Here is a 9,783-nt window from a genome sequence, read left to right as displayed (position 1 = left end):
TGCAAAAAATTATCAGAGCTATCAGAAGAACCCAGGTGTCCTGGGGCTTAGTGCCCTAACAAGCTTTGCACCTCTTGATTTACTTTGTATTAGTTCTAAAAGACACACTATAACAGCCAAATGTTCAGGAACAATGTAATGTCTAAGGCCATCAGTATTCGGGAGGTAAAAAAGAGAAGGGTCCAACTAGCCTTAAAATCCAGCACTCTGCGAATGGATGATTCCTGTGAGTCACTTAAGAGTAATGTGTCCTGCAGGAATAGCTCAGATAGATAGGGACACACCAGCAAAGCATAGAGCACCTTATGGATGATAAAGTAAAATAATTCAAGGCTCATTATGAAAGAAACCTGTATGGAAATAATCTCAGTTAAAAGCAGAATAAAAGAACAAAGGAATCAGCAAGTACCCAGAAGGGTCATGTAGGGCACCCTTCCTTGATATGATTAAATAGATGAATAAGTGAATAAGTAATAATCTAATCATAGAGGGGGGCAGGCAAACTCAGCATTAAACTACTAGAGTAGGCAAGTTTTTCATTTGTGACCAAATGACCTCATATTTTTTACATCTGCTTCTATTAAGCAGAGTCGTTTCTTCCATCAGTGCAGTGGTGAAAAATTTCTCCAACTGTTCCAGAGAGAGAGTAGTAAATGGTTCGTTCTGGAGAGGGAGAGCAAGAAATTAATGCCCTGACATGTTCTTTCCTAAAATCAGAGAATTTTACTATTAATTTCAGAGGTCTGTTGGGGAAGTACTGAGTCTTGAACAGAACAAGAGTTATCTTCTATGACTGAAAGCAGTAGTCACTTTACTGGTGAGTCACAGGGAACAGCATCCAAAATGAAGATCGAGGAGTATCTCCCATCTCTGCAGAGTAGGCAGAGCCTCAACTATATGCACAAGATGATGACCCACGTCCCAGTGAACAGGGTCAATTGTTGGCTCATCTCGAGCCCAAGTCAACAATGTACCCACCGCAATTCTTCTTTGTATCAATTCTCTCATCTGTAAAGTTGCATTGCTCCCTGCTTGTGTTGAGTGTTATGAGTCTGATCTTGTCAGCATGGGTGGCCTTCTGGCAAGTGATTTATGTGACAGAGCAGGAAGGCACCATAACATTGTTATTGAGAGGGTATATAACAGAGAAATTTTGGACTTTGCAGGCCCACTCAGCGCTCAGTTCTGCTTGAAGCCGTTGTGATTCTGCTAGTAACAGCTGCTCCCTCCTAGAGAGCTTTTCATGTGAGACTTTAAAGCATTGCTTAGGACACTCTAAAGAAGATTTGGCACCCCGCAGTGCATTTTTTAGTAGACAGAGCAGCCAAAGCGCAGAACTAAGTAACTTAACTGAGAGAACCCAGGAAGTCACACACCTGGGAACCAAGAACAGGCTCTGATGTTCTGCCTTTCAACACAGTTTCCAATCCTATAGCTTGTTTTGAAGAGAAATACCCATCCCATTCACATTTTTTTGGCCACCTTGTTTCTTCTGGTAGAGATGAGACTAGACTTTAGCTCACTGTGTCTACATGTGTCCAAAACAGAAAAGCTGATGGTCACCCATTCCAAATTTGGTGGCAAAGCACAGATCACACCACTTCTTCAAGCTTACTGCAAAAGCTGTGGTGTCAGAAAGGTGCCTGTGGAAGTGGGAAGCTCTGTTGTGATTTCTTGAACCTTTTGAAGCTCAGAAAACTAATGACAATCCTAACACTGCTCCATTGTACTCAAGCATCCAACATGGGTCATTCTTGGGAAAAAAGTTCATTCCAGGGTACAAATTTTGTTCTACCACAATATCTGTTACAAAGAATGTGAATTGGTGAATTTAGTACCATGCTGCTTAGCAGAGGAAGGCACTACAGAGAGGCAGCTCATCCATTCATTTATTTACAGAATAATTGGAGGTTATTAACTAGTTAATTAATAAAGATTAGATGGAGTGATGGTGAAGGGGAACTTGACATTAAATACAGTTTGGCAGCAGCAGTAGCTGTTGTATTATAAAGGTTTGTAAATCAGTGGAAGAACAATAGGAAATGAAGTCAAATTGATCACTGGAGGAAAAGGAATAAGACAAGTAGGGACAGTCTTAACAGGACAGCTCAGAGTTTAAAAAAGGAAACAATACAATACCCTCTAACCAGCTCCAGCTGGTAAATAAGATCAGTGCCTCACCTTGCAGGTTGTAAGCAGAACGTGAATTGGACTTCCCATCCCCAGGGCTAATTCTAGGCAAGCAGATGCTCAGCTGAGTTGAGAGATTAAGTCAGCATGAACCAATCGACAGTATGTGGAGGAAAGACTTTTCAGACTATTCATAATAACTTCACTTTTCTCTCCTAGGGTTCTCTCTGCCACAGGATCACAAAGCATTATATAAACCACAGTTGGCTAAGTTTTTTGATGAAGGTTTTCCTTTCTTATTTTAAAGAGTAGGTAAGGGTTATTAGCTTTGTTCCACTGATGAGAAAAACCAAGGCATAGAGAAGTCAATATCCCTCTACCCACAAATCCCATTGAAAGCATCCCCTGACTGCTGAGAGCCATGCAATGAATTCTGGGAGACTTGCCAAGACAACCAAGTGCCAGAATCAGTGACTCACATTGTCGTGGGGGGATGAGAGATGATTTACACCAGTGCAGTTCAAGCAGTCAGAGCTAGGTTGGGCTGATGCCATTGATGCAGACTGCACCAATGCACTGTATCCACTGCTGCCCCCAAAGATGGAGGGTGATGGTAGAACTGGGCATGAAATCAAAATCAGAACTTGAAACCACCATAATCATCTGTTCATAACGACAAAGTGATGTAGCTCTTTGGTAAGCTAAAACACTTTTAGGAAACTGATATTGTTTTCTGACCATTTGAAGGCTTAGTCTTGTACCATTCTTCCTGTCTCTGTGCCTCCAGTACTGTTACTATTAAAACCAACAGTAAATATTATGTATGTGCTGACTGTTAAAGTCCTTCATAGTTTGAGCAGGGGGCTCACATATAAGCCTTAGCAGGATGCAGATGTCTCATCCTAGGACAAGTGTCCACTAGCTGCATCTGTTTTCCTACAGAAGAGTTTATTTTACCACACTCTTACTGCACACAGACATACACAAGTTTTAACAGCCTTTTAACCCTGCCTACTGACCTCTAAACCATCACCTACTCATCCCACCTATTTCTTCCACCCAATCTCCTTTGTCCATATTCCCATCTCCATTTCTTTCATACTGGGAAGGGGTTAGTATCCACCACAGTGTTTATTTCTGGAAAGAAGGAGTACTAGCAAAAAGATACTTTAAGTAAGTGACATATAACTGTCTGAACAGGTAAATGGCATAGAGGAGACCTGCTCCTTGGCTCCAGCAGTTCCCAAAGTTCCTGAGTGATATTTTGACAAAATTCTTTTTATCCGAGTCCATCAGTGAAGACTGCAGCAGTATGATGGCAAGTGATGTCGTCTAAAGAAGCTGGCTGCTGATGAAACCAGGTGGATACTGAAATGCCTCTGAATCAGCAGGTCTAGATTCTGAATAGTAGGGATGGGCCAAAAGCATGTGTTCTCCATAAATAGTGTCTCCTGTTGGTACTGCTGGAAACAGGGTATGAGGCTTTTCTGGTAGGGCATTTTTCATATGAGCTCTCTTACGAGCTGGTGGGTTCAAAGCTTAGATTAGGACACTACTGATGTTAAAGAATAAAGTTGTTGGTTTTTTTTAATCAGTCTACAGAAAAGTAGAATAAAGGGACACATGAGACTGATTTGTCTGGTGTGGCATTGCAGGAGGAACTGTGACAAAGATAAAAAAAAATAAGATAGGAGAGTAGAGCAAAAGATCATTGGTTCAGATTGCAGTGTGGGATGTCTAAACTAGATATGGCAGAGCTTTTCCTAGAGGGATGGGTAATGATGCACTGGATTGTTAGGGTTGGGAGGCTTCAGAAAGCAGATTGGGAGGTGATTGTTCAGGCATGCTTTCTGCAAGGTGAAATACCTCTAGAGGTAGGAAGATGAAATAGATCTCTCCCTGTGTTGTCTGTGATCCAGTGTTCTTCAAACCCTAAGCTGTTTAAGGACCTGAAAAGTTTGTTGTGAACTGTTTAGCTTGTAAAATAACATCCCTAGGTTATACATGCTTTTTTTTCAGACAAGTTTTTTTGCTCAGATGAGCTCACTTTGGACATTCAGTCAGTATCACTCCTCAGGATATAGATTTCCACTTACATATGCTTTTTCCCAGCATTGTACATTATTTTAGCAAGAATTTTAAATAAATAAAAAGTAAAATCCTCCTGAAAAACCTGTTGAAAAGCTGAGTCTAAGGCAAATCACATTACATATTGGGTTCATTTATTTTCTAGGTAAAATGTTTCTTAGAGGGTTTGTTTTCTGGTATATGTATTTTTTTCAGAATAAACTCCAGATGTTCATTTGTTACTGATTTCCAGGGAGCAAACAGTTTTCTGAAATAGCCCCTTGCTTGTTCTGGACCCTACAGAGGGAAGAAAAGACTAATAAAGGTGATTATTTGGTGGGGGCTGTTGATACGGATTATAGTTGGTCTTCATCACCAATTTATCGACTGGTTTACTGGATCATTAATCGCCCTTGGCTTTGATCTGGACCATTAACTAACAAACTTGTCATTAGCTGTTGGAAAATGACCAGCTTTCTTTTTAGGATTATTGCATTGAGCAGTCTCTGCTCTTAAATCCCAAAGGGCATGAGGCAGGACTCTCCAGAGCACTATTTGCTTGGTTTATTGGTGTTGTATGAGCTTAAAGCCAGGCTGTTTCTTCTGCAGGGATCAAGAGCTATCTAGGATACCAGGGTATGTTTTTTTTGTTCCTTCCTTGAATCACCCAAGAGAGGTATTGTCTTACGGTAAGAAAGGAAAATTTCTCTCTCTGTTCCCTTGTTAAAAAATAATGAGTTAGTTTAAAATGGTGCTTGGTTGATATGATAGAGATTTTCTGGTTTATACCAGCAGAAGATCTTTGCTTGGGAACTTATTTTTGTGTCTGCAAAAGGTGCGGGACTGAAAATTGTGGAGATCAAAATACATAATATAAAAAAAAGAAGCTGGACTCCATCCATTCTTCCTCAGTAGTGTCTCCCAGACCAGATCTCAGATGACAGAGAAGTTTTTCAGTTTCACTGAATAATATAATCAAAAGGGTTGTTAGTATCTGTTTGCCTTGGAATTTCTGAGGTGCGAGCACCAACCTGGTCAGAAATTGAGGAAGGACCACAAAATCCATCAGGGATCCATGAAAAGTGGATTTCTTTTTCTCATGTCTGATCCAAACAGAAACTTCATTTTTTTTTTTTTCCTTATTGGTCCCAACAGGAATCAAGCCAGTCCTCTAGAAATTAAACTCCCCATTTTTCATTCCAAGTTCCCCTGAGCCAGCTTCTCACCATGGCACTTCTCCAGTACACAGAAAAGTTGAACTGTTCTATCTTGGCTATCCCAGGAAAGCAGATCTTGCTGTAAATAGGTTCTCCCAGAAGAAAAACCTTCATCTTTCCAGCACTGCAAAGACAAATCTCTTCATTTTTTGCTAAAGCTGGGTTCTTGGGAAGAAGTTTACTAACAAACAAAAATAAACAGAATTAATTCAAACTGTGTTATTAAACACAAGTGCCACTGCTTGCCCCCCACCACCAGCTTCTTTCCTCCCCAGGAGTTCCATTATATTAACATCCTACTCCTGGCAAGGGAGACATGGAAAGGAAGAATACTTAATTTTTAGATCTTGTATCTCCAAGAAGAATGGTGACCCTTCAAGTTATGTTGTTATGAAATCCACAATAATAATAGTAACAACAGCAAGGAAGGGAGGGAGGATTTATGCCTGTATGCAGCAGATGCTGCACCACAATTCCTTTCTGCAGAGCGTCATTTGTGCTAATACATCCCCCCCGAAAAAAAAAACAAAAACCCAAAACCAACCCAAAACCAAAAGCAAAAACAAAAAAAGCTTCATATCTGATTACAGACTGTGCAGAGAAATGCAAGGAAACTCCCTAGATGATAATGGCTTGGGGCTGCAATCCTTCAGAGTTCATCAGCTAGGCAATGAGTCGAGGCTGATTGGTAGTTCAACTGGGAGTCCACTGAAGAAAGAAGAAAAGTAGGGCTGATGTTGGGGCAGATAATGTTCTTTTTCTTCAACTTAATATTTAGTCAGTTGTTCATAACTATTCCCTCTTTTCCTCATTTCCTAGCCTGCCTTGCTTAAATATTTTCAGCTGTAACAGTAAAATACATGCTCCTTTAGTTCACTAAAGATATGTTGGATATTTCAAAAGGCTAAGGATAGGGTGAGTGATGGGTAAACACAATGGATGTTGTAACCAGTTACAGTGCCCTTGAGGTCTCAGAGGAAGTTTTTAACTGATTTCTTACTCCAGTTCTGAAATGAAAGTTGGAACTCTTTAAATTAGGAGGAAGTTATCTCACAGATCCCACTGGATCACTTTTAATGTCACCAGCGTTTCAGGGATGTCTCAATAACAGAAAACTCAGCTTACCAGAAGACCCAACTCAGGATACTTGGCAGGGTCTGACCATCAGGAAGAGATGAGGTCTCTTCTTTGAGAACCATCCTTGCCATGATTTATGAAACCACTTACCCACACTCTTGAAAGAAACTCACTCTCTGTAGAGGGATTCCTCAAGACCTTCAGGAAGGCTCATGGCACTGAGTCCTTAGCATTAGCCTTATGCTGAGGGGAAAGAAGTCCCACTGATATTTCTTAGTGGACCTATTCTCCATCTATTGTTCCATTCCTTCTTCAAGTAGATTCAACTAAATTACTTTTCCCACCCAGAGATGAAAGTTGCCTCCTGATTTTTTTCTCTAGTTTCTATCAACAGTCCTGCCAAATCTCCTTCCTACCACCAGCCAGTCTCTGATTGCTTCTTCTGAAGATTTTTTTCAGCATATATCATGACCTGACAGCATAAATGAGTCCCAGGGATCCTCAGCAAAGATCATGCATTACAAATTTTCCTTTACATAAATGTAGTGTTAGGGGTGTTGACATGTAGGATTCTCCCTTTTTAAGCTACCTTATCCCTAAAATATGGATTTTTTTCTTATCTGCAGATGGGTCAGTAAGTACCAATTTTAGCCTAGAGTTTTAAATGTACTGTTTCTTGTTACTCAGAGAATCCTCTTACAATAGCACATGATATTGTGCCAAGGGCACTTTAGATTGGATATCAGGAAGAATTTCTTTCCTGAAAGGGTTCTCAGGCATTGGAAGGGGTTGCCCAGGGCAGTGATGGCATCCCCAACCCTGGAGGTATTTAAGAGTCATATAGACATAGTGCTGAGGGAAATGGTTTAATCATGGTTTAGGTGACTTGTAAGTGTTAGGTTTACAATGGAACTTGATGATCTTATAGGTTTTTTCCAATCAAAGCAATTCTGTGATTCTGGGATATATGTATTTAATTGCATATATCTCTATACATACACAGGTTTGTGAAGCCACGAATCCCTGAGGTATTAAAGGATCCAGACTCTTCATAGCTGATAATTTATTGAAACAGCATCTTAGCATAACACTATGCCTTGTACGGTTCTGTTTTGGCAGGGTTTTCTTTGTTATAGCTTGATCTACTTTCTATCGAACAAGAATGGAATTGACTGTAGGACAGCGGTGTATTTTCTAAGAGCACAGACTCACACTCCAAGTATCCCAGAGCACTCAATAAAGTAATGAGCTCGACTGGCAGCACATTGACTGTGGAAAGAAACAGAATTACCAGCTCAGCTAGGCTTATGCTTTACAGGTTTGGGAGTTTTGTTTTATTTTTTTAATGTATTTATTTTTTTCACATGCCAGCACTAGGCTTCTCTCTGTGCCTTTTTGCGATGAGATGCTATGGGTAGGAAGAATTGACAATGATCTTTGACAAGGTTTCCCATCAGAGATGGTCAGGAGGATCCTGCTTGTACTGTTTTCCCTGCAGGGTACACGTCGGCTTTCCTCCCTCCCCACTTTCTCTAGTGCTGCAATGCAGTGTCAGCGTTGGTTGCAAGCCCAAGTCCTAGCACAGAGTTTGACTCTACTACAGTCTCCTGGCTCTGGGGAGAAGCATGAAAACACTTGGCCCTTCTCTGGTAGCTACTGCAGTCTGCCTGCATGCTCCTGGAGAGAAGGCAGAACTGGAGCTGTGAGGTGGGTTAAGGGCTCTTTTGTTTCATGTGTCTACAGTGTTTCTGCTGAGCAAGGTGAGCAAGAGCAAAAGTCAAATCAGAAGAAGCCAGGCTCTCTGTCAGTATCTCCTGTGGGGTTTGTTGTTTTGGAAAAAAGCAAGCAAACAAACAAACACCAAACCAAACCAAACCCATAAAATAACCCACTAATGAAACAACCTCCAATTCTTTTGCTGGACTTCCTTGTATTTGAGAGGAAACCTGTTTTCCTGGAGGATCTGGGTGAACCTGGTGCCCATGGGGTACTGCCTCACCACTCTGACTTTTTGCCTTGAGCTTTGGCCTGAAATTAGTTCATTTTTCAAAAAGAAAACCAAGCAAGACACCGGGCTTGAATACCTCTGCAGTGGCAGGCATTGGGCCATAACTCTGAGCTCATCGCCTGTGCCACTGTGCTTGCTTCAGGTTTTCCTGGAATGTCGTGAAAATTCATAAACCATTCCCAGCTCTGAAGACACGACTCAGTGGCTCCAGATTGAGAGAGACTGTTGGATGAGCAGTCCATGATCTGCACAGTGGTACAGTTTACCACACAATTTGGCCAGAGCCTACTCTGCATGTATCAGACACATGATCTCACCAGAGACCTTTCATTAATTTGAGGACCAGGCTGGAGTATTTGCTTAATGCTGATCCAGGCTGAGTGGCTCAGGCCTCCTCTTGGTATCACCCCTCACCTTGCAGCACAGCTGGAACAGATGGGAAGTTTGAAGGCTAGGTATGAATTTGAGCACAAAAACTCCTTAACACTCATGCTGGTTGAGATCAATGGTCTATGTAGCTAGCACCAATAGTAGACACCTATGAGAAGAATGAAGCAAAAAGGAGGAAGTGTAAAGTGATTCCACCTTTGATGCACACTCCTTACTTCCAGCAGTCACTGAATTAAGGATTTTTTATTTATTTTTATTTTTTTTTCTCTGATCTGGAAACTGTATGTGAACAAACATGTTCTGTAATCATGGACTGTGCCTCTGTGAATCTGTTTAATCCTTCATGGGACCCATCAGAACATTTGTCCTCTAGGGCATGCTGTTATAAGTCACAGTGTTTAAGTGTTATGTGCTGCTCAGTCAGTCCTGGGTGTTTCTCCAACCCATCTCCCACATTCCTCTCCTGCTGGTTTGGTTTTGGTTTTTCTTTTTCAGTTTGTAATAATGGGTGGTGAAAATTTGATGGTCAACCTGATTTCAGCTGGGACTGGGTCATGCCCTCAAGCAAATAATGAACAAGAGAGAGAGCAGTTAATGAGAAATTGTACAAAGTATTTTGACCAGTAATCACTGGCCTATACAGGAGATGAACTGGGAACAAAAAATTCCATTATTTCATGTAAACATTAAGACAAAAATGGAAAAATCAAAGGTAAAGGAGTTCTCTTGAACTGCTTGTTGCCATGGCTACAATATCATCCAGAGTATCAGGGAGGCACACAGGATTTCATTCCTTTTCCAACTTTTTCACTGAGTTTGATTTTTTAATTATTTTTCTTTAATGAATAGAAAATAAGAAAGGAAATGGAGGAAGGAAAGATACTAATTGTTCTT

The sequence above is a fragment of the Antrostomus carolinensis genome, unplaced genomic scaffold, assembly GCF_000700745.2.
Source record: "Antrostomus carolinensis isolate BGI_N321 unplaced genomic scaffold, ASM70074v2 scaffold572, whole genome shotgun sequence".
In the NCBI taxonomy this organism is placed as follows: Eukaryota; Metazoa; Chordata; class Aves; order Caprimulgiformes; family Caprimulgidae; genus Antrostomus; species Antrostomus carolinensis.
This window is presented reverse-complemented; position numbering follows the sequence as displayed.